This window comes from Lygodium microphyllum, chromosome 13 (assembly GCF_053477565.2).
Source record: "Lygodium microphyllum isolate KBCC chromosome 13, Lygodium_microphyllum_v1.1.10, whole genome shotgun sequence".
Taxonomy (NCBI): Eukaryota; Viridiplantae; Streptophyta; class Polypodiopsida; order Schizaeales; family Lygodiaceae; genus Lygodium; species Lygodium microphyllum.
The window spans coordinates 2,709,335-2,731,322 of NC_141147.1; the positions used below are offsets into that span (position 1 = coordinate 2,709,335).

Below are 21,988 nucleotides of genomic sequence, written 5' to 3' on the forward strand. Positions count from 1 at the left end.
TGAGAGCAGACCCCTATCGCTTTCAGTGTGTAACCTCAACAGAAGGCCTGCAATTGGTGCTCCGGGAGAGAAAGTCAAACTGCTTCAGTTTTCTAGCACGTCCTAAACTAATTGGTTATCTAGACATCTTGTGGCAAACCATCCTTAGTTCACCCACTCTGTCTTGGGATGGTTGGGTGCCCTTGCACATGGAATCAAAGCTCTACCATGACTGTAAGCCAGTATCATTGCAAATCTCAGTTTCGGTCACTCCTCCTCATATCTCTCCTGTTCTACTTCATATATATCCGGATGCTTCTATACGTAAGGAAGAAAGCAGCGAATTAAGCGGCTGGCAAAATGTTTGTTTGACAAGGACTGTAGTTGATCACATGAGGAGAGTAGCTTTTTTATGTACGTGTAAGGTGGTTGCAGCACGATGAATTCGTTTCTCCACCTCTGATTGAAGTTTTTCATGACACATCTTTATCTTCCATGGCTCCAAATATGAACAATGACTACGAATTCAGAAGATATTGATAATCTTGGTGGATAGTAAAGATTCTATTTCAGTTCATGCCTCTTGTTTGTAAACTCACTGATGGCAGTTTCCTGCACATTATTGATATCAGAATCCAAGAAGTTCGCAATAATGTTGTATATTGAAATCTGAATTTCTGTACATAAGACTTGAGGTCAAGGATCTCAAAGCCTAAAATCAGTGAACTGAACAGATTTGAATTCACCCTGTATTTTGCAAACTTCAAGGCAGAAATATGAATACTATTTGATATCATTTTTCTCAGTCACTTGTTTGATCTTCCATCTTGATATTTATCAAGGTCTTCTGTAGACACGACTCTGCTTTCATAAACCCTTCGACAACGGGTCGGACTAGGAATCTGCACTTGAGGTTGTGCCTGGGCAGTAAGATTCTTTACGTTAAAAACTTACCAAACGTTTCTCACATTACATTAATATGCCTAGTACAGCTTTTATTCAAGTGACCTAATCACTTAACTCCTTTACCAATACTTATAGCCATGACATCCAGTGATAAAATTCTTATTCATTCATGAGGGCATAGCCCTTTTGAGTACATTTATTTTGGGAAAGTAGAACAAGCTGATTGGCACATCAGTTTGGGAAAAATAGGATTGTGTTACATTCGGCTACGGGGACTAAGTAATAATATGGAGAGGGGTCATGGATTTTTAGGAATCGATAGGTCATAGGAAGCTTGGGGTATCCCTTGCTTTGATACCCGTTCTTCTCATAACATCCTAGCACCTTGATTCTGTCTCAGCAGGGATCACTCGAGTCACTTCTTCGTACATATACTTGTTCTGCACTTGACTTTTCGACTGCCGACATCCAGTGTTGCGTTGCATGAGCCTCGACAAAGATGAACAACTTCACGATCTTTAAATCCTCCATCCACTTGATTCTCTTCAAGTTTGTCTGAAGGTACGCAAGTCGGTGGGCTACTATGTAGTATATTCTTGATTCATACGTCCATCTCCATTCCACGTATAGGGGTGAAGGATTGTAGATGTGGTCTAGAATATTCATCATGTCTAGCCTCCATCGATAATCCGGAGCACGCATTGCAGTCATAAACATAACCTGGAACACCAAGAATTTGTTCCATGCTTCGCGATTCTGTAGCCCAGCATCCATAAGTAAGTAAGGAAATGTTCTTAACGGCAACATTGCTCTACTTCCCCCCCCCCTCCCATTAAGTTTTCTTGTAAATATTAGATCCCGTTGGTTCACTCTGATACCAACTGTAACGTGTCCCCCTATCCACTTGTAGAATACGTCTTAGCAGCCCATCGGGAAGAGAGTCTAGAAAGCGCCGCCCAGCACTCACAAAGGAATGTCACGGGGTTTGTAATCAAGGTCTTCTCGAGTCTACCACGAAGCGGAAGCATCAGGCCGTTCCCACTTAGGACCAACCTAAATCAAGGTTTTTCTAATAGTCAAGTTTTTAGAAAGTAGCTGGCGTCGAGCCCCATATGAACCACTTTGCGTAAATACATCAGGGTTGAGGCAAATTTATACTACACTTGGTTCAAGGAGAATGGGAAACAAGAGGGATACGAAGCTCGACCTCTCTGCCCGTAAGCAATAGTCCCATTCCATTCCCCTAAAACAGCATAAATCGGGGCTCTAACTCTATAGATTCTAGGTCATCGCTACTTCGCTATCAATTCCTTCGAGAAAAGTTCCCAGCTATTTGGTACCACTCTTCCGTAGGACGGACCCAGAGTCACATCCACGGCACTTTTCTCAGGTTTCTTATTTATCTAATTACCTACCACATTATGTTTGGCAAGCAAAAACAACTTCCTTTGTTAACCAATTAAACACTTGTTCCTTCACGTAACTTAAACACTGACATAGAAAAACAATGTCAAGCAAGTTCCTTTCATCATTTGATCTTTATTAATCATAGTCTTTGGAATACATCAAATATCCTACCTGAAGGCTATCCAGCAATCCTCAGGGATCGCTACTCCAAGTTCTGCCCGTTGACTAGTATACGGGCCTCAAGATCCCATCTCGAGTCACGTCGGCCTCTTGTGCACGATCCGGAGGCAAGGAATTTACGACTAGAGCCTCCCCTGGCACCGAAGCGTCCTCTTGCTCCAAGCAGCACCCACGAAGAGACCTCTCGTGGCAGGTTTGGTCCATGTACCCAACGCGGCTAACAACCCCCTTGGATAGGGTCAGACAGACATTCGGAGGTAACTAGAACTGCCTCTCCCTCTAGTCTTTTAACCTGAAGCATTAGTTGTTTTTCTTGACTTAGTTCCTTGAGCAAAGAAGTACAAAGAGTGTACCTAAGTGTATAATCACGAGCATTCCAGTGGTTGTTCATACGGCCAACTGCTAAGGTGTGATTCCTTCTCCTCGAATACTCTTAGCATTTGATCTTGGATCATTCGCGACTTGGCAAGATCCCAAAGGTTTAGCAAGTTGGGTTTCTTGTTTACCCTTTTTCCTTGGGTTAGGATTTATACCCTGTTGACCCAAATTGTCACTACCTTAGGTTTCCTTAAATTATAGTCAATAAATACTGGACAACCCCGTTGCCCTAACTTGGTTGGTCAATTCGCTTCATGGAAATTCACCACTGCCTTAAGCTTGACAAAACAATTCCCAAGAGGGAGTCTTGTAGAAGGGCAACTACTCATTTCTTAGAGAATCTAATTTGTAACTAGAACTCATGAATCTTGGTCTAAGGTGTAGCAGTACTTATCTTGTGATTTAGATGCAAATGCATATGATGTTGCAGTTTGTTGCACGAGATAGGTGTCACTACCTAACTTGTGAGATTATATCTCTCATCATACGGGGTGATCAAGATATAGGATGTGGGAGTCCTATTGACCCCAATTCAAAACTCTAATCCTACTAGGCTGATAAACGTTTTGGCCCTAGTGCCCCTAAATTCCTTGCGAAGTCTAGCATTTGGTCATCTCATCCTTAGGGTGAGAACCCTAGATCATTATTACACGTGTGTTTAGATAATCCTAACATTTCGTGAATGTGGGTAGAACTTTTAACAACGAAAATATTAAATCGGTATCCTAAGTGTGATACTAAGCAGAATTTTAACATAACTTAACCTAACCTAGCACATTGAGGTGATCGTCTTACGCTAACTATTCACGCCTTTATGAATCTCATGTAAGTTACTCAATTACATGCGATTAACTTAAGTGATCTAACTATCTTACGAATAAAGATGATCCTTCCTTTGGAGATGCGAATACTTCCCTCTAAAATTTGCAAGTACCTTCCTTAAAAGATGAAAGTAACTGCAAGATGTATGCAATATATCATTCCATGCGAATATGCAGTTTAAAGACCATAGGCCTTTCGCCTTTATGCAACTACAGGATCTACAATGATCTTTCTTTTCCTTGCCCTATACGATATTGATTGACATTGAGAGCTATTTCTTATAAAGCCTACGTTTATGCATCGAATTCAAAGCTTTTGTATTTTAATGAAGATGCATCCTTTCCCAATTGCAAACTTGATAAAAGAGCTCCATGCATGGATGCATCATTCCTTCACGACCAAATGCCAATGAATATGTCATTGTTTTAATCCCTCCTTTATCGCTCAATTCAACCCTAAATGTAACTAACATTGCATGCGAATTGCATAGTATATGTTTTTTTTGTCAAAGTTCATAAACATTTTCCTTTCGTTGCAACTATTTAGCCGACATGTAGTGACCCTCCACAATTATCCTTTATATGAGTCACAGCTAGGAATTTATTACATAAGTGCATCAAGTGTTTTATGCCCCATCCTTTGCGTGGTGCAACAAGGATGTCTTTGCACATTTGCATCTTTTAGCTTATGCATCCTATGTTCAAAAATGCGACTACCCTTGACCATGGAAGTACAATCGATGCAAGTATCTCGTCATGCAACTAAACTTTTTAAATCGTAACAAATATATAAATTTTCTAATGCACTTAAGTTTTTCTATGTGAATTGAACATGCTTTATGCATCCTTTCCATGCGAATATACTTTTCGAAACCTGGGCATTTAATATCGGGGTGTTGTCCACTATCGTGCTTTGGGTGGAAGCTCCCACACGCGCTCCTCTTGACTTTTGCTTAGGAGCCATTGACGAAGTAAATTTCGACTTAACAAACTCTTCCTTGGCTCCCCTTACGAGATCCAAAGTTACTACTGCCCGAGATCCCCTTCGCTGTACAGGAAATAGGCTTTGTTGGACATGGACTAAAAATTCTCGGGAGCAGCGGGTGAACTTGGTCTACAGGAGCTTCAATAGAAGCTTCTCAAGCTTTTGACTCACAGAGATGTCGTGGGTGATGACGATGAGGAAATGGGTGATGATGGTGAAGATGATGATGGTAAATTGAATGAGGATGATGATGACGATGGCATTGGCGGCAACAGCAGAAGCCGGACAGCGTGGTGCAGTGTGGCGGGGCAAGCAGATTGACGGGGGCGGCAGTTTGACGGGGGCGGTAGCTCCAGATGATGCCCCCCTTGAAGTTTGGGATGGGGGGTCATATAAGGTGGAGGTGGGGGTGGCCACACAGGTGGCAGATTGCATGCTCTCCTCCCCATGCCCCTCCACAAGCTCCTACACACACTCTCTCTCCCCGCCAGGCAACGGGAGAAGGAGAGGGAGTTTATATTTTAAAAAAATTGCAAGTATTGATTATTCCTTTTCCCCTTGAAGGGGAGTTCCTGCGGTGTCTTGCGGGTTACAAGCACATGGTTCCTTATACACAACGCGGGGGATGATATTGTTGTTACATGAGGGGAGCACTTAGGCCAATGTTTTTTTTTGTTGTGGGAGATTACTTTGAATTGCTTTTGCGCGGGATCTAGGGTCTTTAATATTTTGTTTTAGAAATATTACAGTATCTCTTGGATCTCGTTGAAAATAGAGGAGTTGTGCACAAATGTATTTATATGTAAAGGCAGCGCATCGAGGGGCCAATCCCCAAGATGTAGGAGAGCTGTAGTGGGAGCACGACAATCAGCCGATGGGGTGCCTCCTATGTCTCTGATACTTGGCACTTATTGTCAATATGTGTGGGATACCCCCCTTTTAGGGGTTTTAGGGAAGGTGCCGTTAGACTCCTATCCAACTACAAACGCAATATTAGATGTATCTAGTGTGCATTTAGTTATTACAGACACTCTTGGACCGTGAGGTCGTGTGGTGGTGGAGTTGTCTGTTGTATGTATGAGGTGCGACTAGTGCCATAGCCTGTGTCGGCCCATTTTTGGTCCCATCATTATGCGTTGAAGAAAAATTTCGCTCAAATTGAACACTATGGCTTCCTATGAGCAAGCCTAAAAGGAAAAATAATGCTAAGAGCTGCTAGCTGAAGTCTAGGGAAATGGTTTTATAAAACCAAGGTTATGGGTTCTATTCTCATGGGCAATGATGAGACACCTCATATAATGCATGATGTGAGAAATTGATTATAGCTCCACTTGGCTGGCTATCAAGATGGACGATGTATATGGGACCACTTGGTTAAATACAAGTATCATATAAGCTCCAATATTCAATAAATACACAATCATTGAAAACAAAAAAGATTTAGTACCCTTACATTCAGAGTCGTATATAGTACTAAAAAAGATGGTCTTCAACGTAATCTCACACTAATACGAGTCTACTGACTTATGCTCGTAGATCAGTTGCTTATTGTAATTGTTCCCAATTATTTAGCCGCTGTCTGGGTGCTGGAGAGTGTCTAGCTGTTAGTCGAAGCTTGTGGCTTATGTGCTCTGCTACGTAATTACTGACTAATGAAGACGAAGATAGGTCAGAAGAATTTAGAAAGACCTCACGAAGATGATGCCTGGGAGGGCCGAGAGTGTTAATACTCATGGGGCCGGACAATGACGAAGCCAGGGCCTGCCTTGCCGTCGAATTTCATCTGGAAGCTCTCGCCGGAGCTGCGCCCCAGGAACGTCTTGTAGCTGACATCGACATGGAAATCAGGGGAGAGGTTGACGGACCAGGCAACGGTGGCGTGAGGGTCGGTGAAGACGGGAGGCAGGCCCGGGCCGACGGCCAGAGTGAGGGGTTTCCCGTGGGTGAGGATGGCCACGAAACCGTGGCCCTGCAGGCGGACGTTGAAGAGGCCGGCAGAGACCATGCCCGAGAGCTTGCTCATCATGGTGATCTTGTGCTTGATGCTGGGCTCGAAGGCCAGCAGGTCGTGGCCGTTGACGGAGATGGCATCGCCCGTCAAGCGCAGCAGCAAAACGTGCTTGCCCTCGCCCGCCAGAAACAGTTCAGACTGGGACCCGGGCATGCAACGCGCCTTCACCAGACTCGCTCCCTCGTCAGTGAAGGCCTTCTTCATGGCGTGCGTGAATCCGTGCTCCAGAATCCCTTCTCGCTCGAATTCCATCGCCCCTTTGTACGCCACCATGCTTCCCCTCTTGGTCCACACCTGGGACAGAGGCGGGCCGTCGCTCTCCGTGCAGCCGAGATTCACCTGAAGGAAGCGCCCACCTTTCACCTCGAACGCCGGCGGGTTGGCGGCCCGTTTCCGCTTGCCGCCGATAATTTGTGCCAAAGAATTGTTGCAACGTCTGTGACATATTGACAACGTGATCAATGTTCTGACTCCTAGCAGCAGCGTGGTTCTAGCTATAGCTTAGGGTCTGCGATATTCAAGGGAGGGGGAGAGGCTATGTGCGAATTCAAGGCATCGAACGATGGATTCAGCTGGAGGCTGGACTGTCGACCCAGGCTCACGGTGTACTGTGTGTATATATAGTACCGAAAGGTACGTTTGCTCAAGTAACGTCACGGTACTGTCAATATTCGATCCTGCGGCCGCCAATTTGAAATCTATGCGAGGCGTGGATACGCGCATGCACTCTTTTCCGCACAGATTCTCGCGAGTCGCGGCCTGTGACTCGTCTCCAAAACGTTACCCATATTTATGGGAATGATACCCATCAACATTTCAGCCAAAAGGTCACTGCGTGTGAATGATGACGCGTTTAACCGTTTTCACTTTGAACCTAGGCAATGGACATTGCTTACTCCGCACTGCTGGGCATGCATCTTAGAGCCAGATTTTTCCTTGGATCTTCCCACATGTCCTATTATAGAAACACAGTCTGAAATCCAAAATATCTTCTTTGCACTCTTCTCTATCATTTGCATTCTGCATGTGGTCATGTTTAATCAAAGCATCTATGACTTTCATAGTATCCACATCTTTAAATCCAACATGTGTATCATGTACTCCATCTTCTAATATTGTATCTACAGCTACCATCAATGCATCTATTTCATCAAGCAACTCATAAGTCCCAATCAAGATCTGTGCTTTTTTAGCACCCTCTAGCAATATCTCTGTCATATCTACTACTCCAATCAAAAACTCAGTAGATGGAACCTTTGCATTAGACATATCCTCTATCAAACACAACTCTTGATTTTGCAAATGGGAAACACTTGATTCCGTTCGTTGAAAATAATCATTTCTCTGCTCTTTTGATTGCACAAGGATAGGCCCACACTCTAGATGCTGAAATAAATCAACATTAAACTATTTTGGCTGATGTACTTTAGTCCTCTACAACTAGACTATCGGTAAAAATACTTCAACCCTCTTCTCTATTTGTTGCTGAGATAAATCAGTAGTAGACAACTCTTCTCTCGCTAAGAAAAACCTCAGCATCCAATATATCCAAGGTATATTTCTGCATAAGTCTAGATCCACTTTGAAACTTTGTTTTTGACATAGCTAAAATATATGTACCAGATTCTGTACATGATAGTCGGCCATATACTCTATCAATACTTTCTTTATACTACAAATAACTCTTTCTCTTTCTTCTTTTCAACCGGCATTCCATAAGCTAAAGCATCTACCTTGGTTAGATAAGATGTCCACATGATCATATCCTCAAGAATCTTCTTCATACCGCACTTCTTGAAATTCAAAGTAATTGGCATACCTGTCTCAACCAAGAAGATTTTTCCATTCTATACCTAGAAAACCAAGTTCTTTGTCCTAGCATCTCTAAATGACTCACAATACTTACACTGATGAGGACTATCACACACATACATCTCTGTACATAATCCTTAAATGACTCACAATCCTTACACTAATTAGGACTATCACACATATACATCTATGTACATAATCCCTACTAGGTAAAACCTGTGAAGGACTTGCCTGTTCCAGTGCAGTAGTTAGCCTTGCAATTCTAGTAACTTCAAGCTTTAGATCTCTTAAACCTTTAAGTAACTTATCCATATCATCATTCTTGAGTGGTGGACATGTAAAAGCTGGCGGCGCAACCTTAGGTACTAGTACTGGCATAGGTATAGAAACAAGAGCATGCATAGGAATAGGAGTCAACAGAATAGGTGTAGGCGTAGAGGTAGGAGCCACAACAGCTAGAGTAGTAGAAGATAGAGAATCAGGAGGATTCGTAGAAGAGACCGTACCATTCTACAATTTGGACTTTGACATCTATCTCTTCACCAAAGTACTAACTATACTCTTTACATCATACTACTCTATTTTAAGGCCCATAGATTGCATTCTATCTTCCAAAAGGCTCCCTAACTCTAGTTGAAGTATTGGATTTGTAGTTTGCAAAAATAGTTCTACTTTCTCAGAGTTCAAAGCCGCTTGTCCCACATCATATATCTCATTTAATCTTGATTCAAAACTCTCACAATAGCTCAATAGTAACCATGATCTTATTAGGTTTGTGAATCCATTCATAGAGGCTCCCTTTAGCATCCATTTTGAGATCTTGTAAAAAATACTCTTCCTTCAATGCTTTCTTGAAAGTAGGCCAAATAGGACTCAAGGCATAAATTTCATTTATGCACGGCTTTGGATCAAAAGTCACAAGCCATACAAAACACTAGCTCATCATATGAGTCGACACCCCAAATAACTTCATTTTTTATTCATACAACTTTAGCTAACTTGAAACATTAAATCTATTACATATTTTCTTCTTGCTCTCCACAACTTCCATATCTTTAATTGCCCCAATTTCATATGCGCATTAGCATGCAGTTGCATTTGCTATAGTAGTAGTTGTTGTTAGTCTATAAAAGTTGCCTCATCTCATCAATTGACTCTAGCATACCTGTAATCAATGACAATTCTCCCATGTTATAATGTTGTTGTGGCATTTCATGTTGGGTTCACCAAATGCCAAGGGGGTTCATGAATAGCCACAAACTGTGGGGGTTACAAGATGGAAGATGAAGGACAATAATAACAGACACCAAAGAACTAACTATTTTAGTTCAATAGTGAATATTTGTACAATGTTAAGAAACCCTCAAGAAACCATCACAAGACAAGAATAATCCTTCTATAAAAGCTTTAGCAAATTTGAACCAAAGGTATGCAAAATCTTTGCCAAATCCACTTTATTGGGTAGCCTTCTTGGCTAAGGCATCTGATTTAGACTTCAAGCTCACATCTTTATATTCAAGCTGCAAGATCTCTTTAGTTCACTTATTGCCCATGCCTTCATACATCAAATTATGCATCTCATATAAAATTTCATTATCTTGCTTTTCATAATAAAAACATAGGCTTTTTCCTTTCATACCTTGTTCTTGGCTTTTCCCTCCTTGTCTTTTTTGTAGGTCTTGAGTCTGGTTGTGACTTGTTTTGGCCATAACTTTGTTATACAAACTCCAAATATTGTCATCTAGGTATTCAAATTGGTCATTGATCTTGGTTTATAAGGCAACATGGATAGAATTACAAAAATATTCTCAAAATAACTAAAAATGTTACTTTTCATAAAATAAATCACTTTTTTACATTTTTTGGTTTGGACGACTTGTACTACTTAAGATAATTCATTGCATATATTTTAATCTATCCAAACCTCTCATTAAGCTATTAGAACTTAATAATGGATATTAATTAGACTATTTTGATGGACCAATTCTGCTTCGTGAATGTCTTGTAAAGATCTTGTTTAAGTAACCCATAAGCACATATTTAAAATGATTATGTGGATTTCTTTTCCTTACTTTTACTTCATTAAACCCATAACCTGAATATTCATTTTTCTTCTATTCATGAAAAAACTACCCAGGCTTTGTGGGACTAGAAAATTACTTAGCATTGAATATTGTTGGCATTGGTGATATTAGACTGTAGTTTGCTTCACACAATAGTTTTATTTTGCATGGTGTACACCAAGTTTCTTCTTTGACCATAACCCTATTCTCTGGTAGATAGTTGGATAATGTAGGATATCATGTATCTTTTGGTTATTCTAAATAGAAGATTACCCGTGGGAATCTTTTCTTTGCTCGAGGTGCCAAGGTTGGCAGTCTCTATCCCTTGCTTGTATCTAGATCTATTGACCATGCTTTGGCTGTACATGATGTACCACATGTATCTGTATGGCATTGTCACCTTGGACACATGTCCTTAAAAGGAATGAAAATGCTTTCTCATTTGCAATATCATCCATCCCTTGACTGCAAATGTTTTGATTCATGTGATCATTCTCTTTATGGCAAACAAACACACAATTCTCATATGAATTTTGGCGTTAGGCACATGGGTGAGTCTCTAGCTCTTGTTCATTCTGATATATATGGTCCCAATCCCTATCACTCACTAGATCGTGTGAAGTATTTTTTGACTTTTCTTGATGATTATTTGCATAAGGTCTAGGAATATTCCATCAAGAAGAACCAAATGTATTGGCTACTTTTCATTGTTGGCTTGTTGTTGTTAAGACCAGTCTCGGTATAGGCTAAAATACCTAAGGTTAAATAATGGGAGTGAATATGCTACTAAATAATTTGAATAGTTTTGTGATGAGTGGGATATTAAGCATTAGTTGAACATCCTTTCCGCCCCACCCCAAAATTGTGTTGCAAAGCGTATGAATAGTACAATTCAAGAGATTGTTCATAGTATGCTTATTAACCAAACATGCTACAATATTTTTGGACTAAGGTAGTTACTACTATTATACATTTGATTAATAGATCCCCATGCATTGCTATTGGTTGTCAAGTTGTAGAGGAGGTGTGTTCTAGAAAACCTCCCTCATATGTGTATCTCAAAGTCTTTGGATATGAGGATTTCTATCATGTAACCAAGCTATGGGATCCACATGCTCAGAAGGTTATTTGTAGCCATGATATTGTTTTCCACAACGAGAGGATGTAGAAGCAACTTGAATAGGTAGTTAAGATACATAGGGTGATCATTTAGAGGAACCTTCTACTACCGTATGTCTTGCTAAATAGCATGTTGTAGATGATGTTCTAGTGGCCTATGATCATAATGTTGGACAAGATGTACTAGCCCCATAGCCTAGGATGGTCTACTAGAGATAGACATTAGCTTGATTAGTTTTCACCTCCATGGACTATGTTATGATAGCAAACTCTTATGAGCCACTTAATTATGAGGAGTCTATATGAAGAGGTGATAGTCAATCTTGGAAGAGAGACATGTAGCCTAAGTTTGATTGATTGTAGGAAAATCATATATGGGATTTGGTTTCTTTGCCCAATAGGAAACACACATTTCTGTGCAAGTGGCTATACAAATTGAAAAGTATCCCTAGATGCCCCAAGCGAGCATACAAGGCCATATTGGTTGTTATTAAGGATTTTAAAAGCAAGATCATGGTGTTGACTTTGATGAGGTGTTTTCTCTTAAAGCCAAAATGACTATCCTAGGCTTGGTGTTTGCCTTGGTTACGTGATTAGATCTAAATCTCTATCAAATGATTTAAGAAAGCCATCTTACATAGGGGATTGCATGATGAGAGTTCCATGCAGCACTCTAAGGGCTTTCAAAAAAAGGGCAAGGAATACCTAGTGTGCAGGTTAAGAAAGATCCTTTATGGTCTTAAGAAAGTACCCAGGGAATGATATCATAAGTTTGATGCATTACGTGATCATAGTCTTATTCTTGTAGTGATATGGATTTGTGTCTCTACACATAAAAGGATCATGATAGTACTCTTATTATCTTGGTACTTTATGTGGATTATATACTCAGGTAAGTTGCTCCATGAATATATGTGGGCATTACATGGGTTCAAAATACGATATTTTTAAAATACTATTTTTATACATTTTTTACATATAGAAGGGTGTAATATAAAGGGGTTATTTAAAGATTGAATAGAAAAGGGTTATGTTTTATTTAGAAAAAAATTCATAGATAAGGATATTTATAAATAGGCCTTAAACGCACATGATGTAGAGGATATACATATAGTAACTTCCCCAAGATCATATATTGATTGCTGGGAGAGCTCATAATGATCTATATACTTTGAAAACTTAGCTCAAGAAGAGCTTTGAGATGAAAGATACGGAGTAGCCCTTACACATTCTTGGGATGCACATCACACATGATCACTCTATGGGGCTCCTTTACTTATTAAAAGAAAAGTATGTACAAAAGGTCCTTGAGCACTTCCATATGTAGAATGTTAAGCCTATTGGTTGTCCTTTACCTTCCCATGTGAAGCTCAGTCACATCAGGAAGATTGTTCCTTGTTAGATAAGAAAAAGGCCAAGATGGCCGAAATTTGTTATACATTTATAGTGGGCAGTTGGATGTATTCCATGATAGCCCATTCACCTTGACATAGCATTTGTAGTCGGAGTTGTGGCATGCTATATGACTATACCTACCTGATGACATTGGGACACCATGAAGGGTATCATGAGTTCCCTGAAAGGCATTTGTAGAAAGTTTACTCTTGGTATGTCTTCATCTTTGCTGGAGATGTTGTTTCTCAGATGTCCAAAGTACAAAAATACATGGCTTTGTCTGCTACTGAGACAGATTATATTGCAACCATGGAGGCTTGCAAGGAGGCCCTATGGTTAGGCTCTCTAGTAGTAGACCTTGGTATTACTGTTACTTCTACATTACATTCAAATTCTATGAGTGCTATAGTTGACCAAGAATCCGGATTTCCATGCATAGGCAAAGCACATTGAGATGTGCTATCACTTCATCCAAGGAGGTGGTAGAGGACAAGTCTACGGAACTTGAAAGTTGTCAATATCTCGAGTAACAAGAATCTTACAAATCTACTAACTAAAAGTCTCTTACGATTTTTTTTTGATTTCTTAGAAAAATGATAGGCGTAGGATGAGATGACATCTATTCCTCATTCTATTGTACTTTATGTACATTTGTACTTTGTCACTTGTTTCTTAGTCTCTTATCATTAGAGGCACATTCATCTTTAGGTGGGAGGTTGTTGGGGGTAAAGGTGCCTCTGCCTATGCTAACATGTATTTACTTCAGACATCATGATTGTACACTTATACACAATAGGTAGCGGATATCTACATTGTCAGTATATTCTTCATTCTTTTAGTGACTATTGAATAAGGGAAAGCGAGTCACACATTGTGACTATTAGAATTCTCACTATGCTCTCTCTCTTGCTCTCTTGCTCCATCCACTATACCTCTTGCTTTGCTCTTGCACTTGTTTGCATTGTTGGAGGGGTTTTAGTCGAAAGGTCGTATCCACCGGGAATCGGAGAGAGAAGGAGGTAGAGAATAGGAGATAGAAGAGAAGAAAACGAATAGACAAGAGGTACACAAGATAAAGACAAAGATCAATGAATCAAAGCACTATGTATTTATAGAACCTGAGATGATAAACAAAATCCTTGTTTGGGACTACTCGGAAAAAATCTCCAAGCATCAGATCTCCTGGAGCTCCTTGGTAAAAAAATGTGTATCAAACATTAGCTTTGTTTTTGTTGCTCAAACCACAAATCTAATGGTTCCCTTGGCTTTGAAAGAGGGGGTAAAAATATAAGACACCTGGTTAGAAATCTCTTGGATTTCTCTTTCTTCTTCTTCCCATTCGGAGTGTTATTTGGTGCCTTGTTAACTGCGATCACACTTCGTGCAAGCTTAGAAGCCCCTCTATTTGCATGAGATCTTTCAAACTAGCTAAAAATATTTTACTTTCCTTTTGCATGTCACTCTATTCTAGAAGTTTTCTACATGGTTTTAGGATATTTACAAGAATTAACATCCAAAATATCAAAAATAGGTTAAACTTGTGTAAAAATCCTATCTTTTTGAACCATCCATACTATGGAAACTAACACTAATGACTAATATGACATTGAATCTCTAGATTCATAAGAAAGGAAGATGATAATGCACTCCAAGTTTTTTCACACCGTGTCTGCGTAGTGGCATGACATCCACCCCCTCTGAACCTGGACATCCTTCGATATGTGCCACTGATGCATCACCCAAATCAAACATCATAGCATCAACTTGTTGCTCAGCATGCACATAAGAAGGCACCCCCCTTGATCATAGACATAAATACTCAATATCTGTACAAATCTTGAACCACACCTAGTACCCCCTCTAGGGTCATAAGGCATTGGGTGCGCACCATACATTAGAGACTATGGAATCTCCATATACAAGCTATTAATGCACCCATCAACAAATAAACAGCAACATGCTTGCTCTGTCAAAGTCCAATGCATGGAAATCTCCTTACATTGACAATTGTGTACCATATCAAATATAAATTGAGTCTCACTTGCATCCAACACATGTTGCCCATCAACAAAAATAGTGAAGTAGTCCATATCTTGAAGCATCTTTGAGTTTCCTATTAAGGCCTCTAACAACAAAGCATTTAAAACATTTTCCAGTTGTGGAGCATCATACATAGGATCCTCTATCTACATAGCCTCTAACTCATGAGCTATCTCAAAGACAACAACTATGTCTTGCAAATCATGTACATCCAACAAGTCACCAATCTCTCTTCGAATCCCTGCATCTAGTAAAACATGAACTTCGTAAACCTCTTTAGATGCATTAAGAAAATCTACATATGCAATGGTTGACTCTTGCACTACAAGATCTTCTAAGGCATCCATGGCTGTCTCAATATCATATTGCAACTTATATCCTAGTTGTTTGCCCTTCTTTTTTTGCCCTCTTGTTTGCTATCCTATTTTTGCTTTTGTCCAATCTCTTTCATAACATGCTCGCGAGGTGGCTAATTTGTAGCTTTAGGCTGATCCACACTTCTTCTTGTCACTCTCTCAGATGTCCCTATATTATCTTCATCTCTCTTTCATTTCTCTTCCACAAGTACATCCATGTTTTGCACCTTTGCTAAATATACATACATTGAATATGCATCTACCGGTGATTCCGAGCCAATATGTCATGAATGTCTTGCCCTGAATGAGACGTTTAATTATCAATAATTTTCCTCTTTTCAGTTGCATGCAAAAATGTGTTTATATTGCAACCTTTGGACCAACCATTACTTAGCTAGGCATTCTATCCAATTGAAAGTAACAGGTTATCTCATTTCTCATGCATGGATTTTGCCATCTTTCCAAAAGATGAGCTATCATACCAAGGCCTCCTCATAAGCAGCACAATCCTTCCTTTCATACTGCAAACTATCACACCACATACATCTTTTCCATGGTTTAGGGGTCGCTGCTCATCGCCTTTCCTCTTTTCCTTTCTCATCCAATTTTTCTACCGTCAACTGAATATCCCACATGCCTTTTACCAATTCATCTAATACATATTTCTCCCTAATATTAGGAACAAGAGGTGCAACCATAGGGTTAGCCATAAAAGTGGGTGACTTACTGGATACATCAGTTGTTTTGAGCATAACACTAGGCAAGCTAGATATATGCAATATTTATCTTCTTCTATTCTTTTTCACCAATGCAGTAGCATCTTCCTTAACATGTCTCCACTCTATTTTAAGCTATCAAGCTTATAGAAACAATTCAATAAATCATCAAGCTTATCTTGAAGCTCAAGATCTGCTGCTTGTAGAAACAATTTAATTTTTGACTTGCATTAGGAAAAAAATGAACTCACAAATGGGCCCTTAAAAATAATATAGTTTGAGATGTGGGCCTTTTGGATTGTTCAATAGGAAGGCTAGATGTTGACGTCCATGGAGGGTGAATCTTCTCTCTCCAAATCTTGGGTTTTCTATTTAAAAAAGGGATAGTGGGGGATTAAAAAAAGGGAGAATGAATAGTACACAAAATTTGAGTTTCTCTCACCTCCTATTTTCCCTCTTTTTTTGGAGAATTTTCAATTTCAGTTTTTTTCCTCTCACAAAATCAGTTTGACCCAAAAGTTGAGCGACATACCACTTTTCCTCTCTTCTCTTTACTCGTGAATTTTCGTCTCCATTGAAGCTCCCTGCTGAGAGTAATTAGGTTTTTGAGCGTTCTGCTTACCTCTGCACTTTCTTCTCCACGCAGCTCCAGATTTTGGGCAAAACACAGGTGCCCATCTCTCTTTGCATTTTCTCTTGTTTGCTATTTTCTCAGTAGGGTTTGATGTCGTTTCTTACTATTGTTGTTGTTTTATTGCAGAGGTTGTTTGGGGCAGGAGATAGAGGTGCTCATCTCTCTCTTCTTTCTTTCCCCCCTCTCTCTATGTGTTGTTTCTCTTTTATGTTGTGTTTTCAATAGAATTTGATGTTGGTTTTAATTTTTCTTTTCTTGCAAAGTTTATTTGGAGCAAAAGGCAAAGGTGTTAATCTCTCTCTCTATTTGGTTTTTTTTTTGCTGATATATTTTCAATACAACAGAATGTTAGTTCTAACCTTTGTTGTTGTTTTATTGCAGAGATTATTTTGGGTGACATTGCATAAGTTCTTATCTCTCTCTCCCTCTCTCTTTCTCTCTCTATGTTTCCTCTTTTCTACTGTTTTTTCAGTATACCTTCATGTAAATACTAACTCTTGCAAAATTGTCTTTTGTAGAGATCAATTTGGGCAAGATTGGATAGGTGCTCATTTCTTTCTCTCTCTCGCTACTTACACACTCTCTCTTTCTTCCTCTCTGCATTATCCCTTTTCTACTATCTTTACAATAGGGTTTAATGCTAGTTCTAACTTAAGGATCAATTGTTGTTGCAACACTTAACACAAGGTAGAGTAGAGATTCTGTAGCTCAAATTATAGATAAATCGGCCATATTTTGTGGTGCCAAAATTTAATCATTTAATTAGTGACTTTTATGTTTGATGGGATTGATGTTTTCTTATGTCCATCTTTTGCAATGGGTTTTGATTTATAGCAATGATTCAATCTTATCTTTAGCATATCAGCTTATAGGTAAAATTGGCCATGTTTTGTATTGCTTCTATTCATGTAGTTATCTAGAAATTTTTTGCTAAAAGGGATTCATGCAAGTATTTTTGTTGAAAGGGATTCATGTGTAACGTGACCACTAGTGTCATCCAGGACACGTCTTAGCAGTCCATCGGAAAGGGAGTCTAGAAAGCTCCGCCCGGCACTTCCATGGAATGTTACGGGGTTTACGATCTAGGGCTTTCCACGTCTGCCACGTAGCCGAAGTATTCCGGCCATTCCCACTTAGGATCGACCTCAATTAGGGTTTTCCTGACTGGTCATTTCCTAACAGCAACTAGCGTCGGACCCAAGTGAACTACTTTATGCAGAAACGCCAGGTTTGAAGCGAATTCATGCTGCACTTGGTTCAAGGAGAATGGGAAATGAGAGGGAGGCAAGCTCAACCTATTGCCATAAGGCATAGTCCCATTCCATTCCCCTAAAACAGCGTAAATCAGGTTTAATCATAACTCTAGGTCAACACTTTTGTTATTCATGTCCTTTGACGATCATCCCGCTGTTCCTCGTGTTTTGAGAAAAGTTTCGGACCAACCGGGACCACCCATCCGTAGGACAGACCTATGGCCCATCCTCCGCACTTTCCTCGGGTTATTTTAGTTATTTAATAACCTAACACATTAGCTGGACATGTAACAACCAGCTTCTTTAATTAACCCGTTAGGCATTGGTTCCTTCATGTAATCTTATCACTTGACATAGAAAAACAATATCAGACAAGTTCCTTATTAACAAGTTATCATATTTATCTTTGAAATACAAAGAGCCTAGCCCGTAGGCTTATCCACAATCCGCCCGAAGGCTATCCAGCGATCCATAGGGATCACTAATCCAAGTTTCCGCCCGTAGACTAGTATGCGGGCCTCGAGATCCAATCCCGAGTCACGTTAGCCTCTTGTGCAGGACCCGGAAGGCGAGGGATTTATGGCCAGAGCCCCCCCTGGCACCCAAGCATCCTCCTGCTCCAAGTAGCGCTCAATGGAGAGACCTCTCGCGGTGGGTTCGGTCCACGTTCTCGGCGTAGTCAACAACCCCCTTGGTTAGGGTCAGGCAGGCAGTCGGGGGTAACTGAAGCTGCCTCTCCCTTCAGGCCTTCAACCTAAAGTATAGATATTCATTTATCTTTTAATTCATTGGTCAAACAAAGCCAAACAGTGCTCTAAAATCTGTAGCAAGCACGAACATTTCCATTGATCGTTTTTGTTGGCAAACTGCTAAGGAATGAATCCTTCCTTTCGAATGTATCCAGCACTCGATCCAGGATGACTTGCAACTTGGCAAGATCCCTATTAATCCAACTTGGTCAAACCTTAAAAATCATTGGGTACTTCAGTTTCCGGTCTTTCATCTCCAATTAATCTTTCTTACTCAACAAGGATATCAAAGTATACATCCTCTTGCAAGATAACTTGCGTAAGGATCTGCCATCCTCCTTGCGAGAATTTGGCCTTTCTTCTTGTGATCCAATCACAAGACCATATGACTCCGTACTTGCTGCACAAGTGCCACATCGTACTATGCAATAACGGAGTCACGAAACAATCCGTTTCAGGTTCTTTAAACTGACGTCGTAAAACCTAGGGTTTCCTAGCTTCATTTTTGTAAGAATCTCAGGGACAAACCCTAGTTCCTTTTACGATTACGATTCACTGACCCTACATTCAGGGAATGTGGGCAAGTATTTAAGGTATAGGCGTTTCTTGGAATTTAACTCATTCCCAATGGGTATTTCACAGCATAGGTGTTTTTAAGTTTATATCAATTTGGTTAACTCTAGAAGATAATTTCGAGATTACTTTCACATGATTCGTTGTCTATGCGTAACCCTAACTTATTGATTTGAGGTCAGGCATAGGTTAGGTTAATTTCAACTAATCTTCCCTATTCTTTGCAATCAAAATTCATGCTAAATAAGCAACCTTTTTCTTGCTAATTTATGCAGTTAACAACGATAATTTCATAGAGTTTATGCATCGTAAGGGTCATTTCATGATTTGCACTTTCCATGATGATTCATTGCAAAAAGAATAGGGGTTAATAGTGCGATATGCAATTTTATACCTTTAGGATTAACCGAAGTATACTATTTTAATGGGTAATAATATAGCTCATAATTCATTTCAATGCATAAAGCTATTTTCTAGAAATACATTTATGCTTTATTTATTTTTCATGTTCCATTAAATGTATTAATGACTAAGTTCTTTCGTCGTGAACAACTAGGACAAAATATATCCTATTTCTAACAATTAACCTTGCATGATTGAATTACAACAATATAAAATAAAAATTAAGAAGGAAAACCTGGGTTTGGGGTGAGATATCCACATGGATACCGGGAGATGACCCTCCCGCCGGCTGCACCTTGGACTTTCTTAAGAGGCATCACAATTGTAGTTTTTCAGACGTGGAAGCAGCTTTACAACTCCTCCTAGGAATTCCACCGTCGCTCCCTCGCACCGCCTGTCGAAAGTAGTTTTTGGAAGGCTCTCTCCTTGGAAGTCGGGGAAATTCGAAAGGGTGTTTTAGAGTCTTCTACGACTAAGACCCATTGAAGCCATGGGGAAGGCTTAATGGCCTTTTAATGACTCGTTCAAACGAGGAATGAAAAGGGATGGAAAAAAACACAAGGTGCGGGAGAGAACTCTAAGGGGATATAGTAACTGTAAAGGTTATAAGTAAGGTCGAAGGACCCTTAGGTCAAACTTGAAGGAAAGGGGGTTTCAATAGGCCACAAGGGGAGGGCTAGGGAAGGTTTAAATACGGAGGAAAGAGGGGTGGGTCCAAAGCCAAGGGATAGGGGTTTAAGGGTTAATACAGGGGGGGGAGTGGTTGAGGATTTATAAAATACGAAAAAGGGCTTAAGGAAAGGGGGCTAAGTGACTTTTAAAAGCACGGGGGGTGTAATAATAGGACCTCTAAGACCACTCTTTATAGGGTAAAAAGGGGCTTATGATCCTTTAAAACACGAGGGGGGGGGGGGAGTAGAGAGAATTTGGTGAGGCACAAGAAGGGCGGTGAAAGGGGGCTTAAGGGGTTTAAAACCCGAGGGTGGGGGGAGGGGGGAAAGGAAAAAGGTATAGGAAGGGGGGTTAAGGAGGCTCCCCACTTGGAAGCTTCTTACTTCCAGAAGATTACGTGGGGGGGTATGAGCCATCAGTCGTCGGCAGTGACAATTGAAGGCGGCAGCTTCCTGTAGGTTTTATGGCAGCTCAGCCCTCGTCGAGCATGGTGAGGAAGTGGCGATCGGGTATGTCTGGCACTCAGTCCTCCCCTTTCGACCCCTTCACGTTCAGAATGGCGGATCTCTGTTCAGCAACCCCACGGCCTCCTTTCTTCCCTCTGCCCCACGGCAGCAGCCCCTCTGTTAAATAGGGGAGGGAGGGGGATCCTCCCTCTCCTAAAGTGTCAGACGGCATGGCTATGAGGCCGAGCAAGCTCCAACGAGGAGCTTGCTGGCTCTTCTATTCCCTTCTCCCCTTCTAGCTCGTCCGTTGTGCTAACAGGAGAAAGAATAAAAAAATTTTCCATGAATTTTCAACATTTAATATATTACATTCTCTCCCCCTTAGAGGAATCGAGATGTCCTCATCTCGAGATAAACTGGGGATATTGATGGTTGATCAATGTGCCTTCATCTATCCAAGTGGCATCCTCTTCGGGATAATCTTTCCACTAGACGAGGCATTCTCTCAGGGTTCTGGATCTTAATTGTCTCTCCCTAACATCTAAGATCCTATCAGGCCTTAGTTCAAGGACTCCTTGACTAGACATTACAACTTGTTGATCATCGAGTACATGGTTAGGATTAGGTACATATTTCTTCAATAGGCTGATATGGAATACATTGTGAACCTTTAGGTTCTCATGAAGTTGCAATTTATAAGCATTAGGTCCTAGGCATTTGAGGATCTTGTACGGCCCACAATACCTTGGACTTAGCTTCTTGCAATCTCCTACGGATAGGGAACTCTTTTTAGGGTGTACGCGAATGAAGACCATGTCTCCTTCGAAGACTCTTTCTTGACGCTTCAAATCTGCGTATGCCTTCTGTCTATCCTTGGCCACTTGGATGTCCTGTCTTATTAACTTTATTTGGTCATCCATCTCTTCCAACATCTGCCTTGAAGCTTCAACCCTTAAGGTTGGATCTGAAAAGTTTAGGGGACTTCTGCAGTCATGACCATACAATGCTTGGAAAGGGGCCATCTGAATGCTTTGTTGGTAAGAAGCATTGTAGGCGAATTCAACCAAAGGCAAGTATTGAATCCACCTCTT

The 21,988-nt window shown here is 40.5% G+C and overlaps 1 pseudogene; it reads right to left on the reverse strand.

Annotated features, from left to right (window-relative positions):
• Window positions 1-6,379: 6,379 nt before the first annotated feature.
• On the reverse strand, window positions 6,380-7,112 carry LOC148026289 (uncharacterized; annotated as a pseudogene).
• Window positions 7,113-21,988: the final 14,876 nt, after the last annotated feature.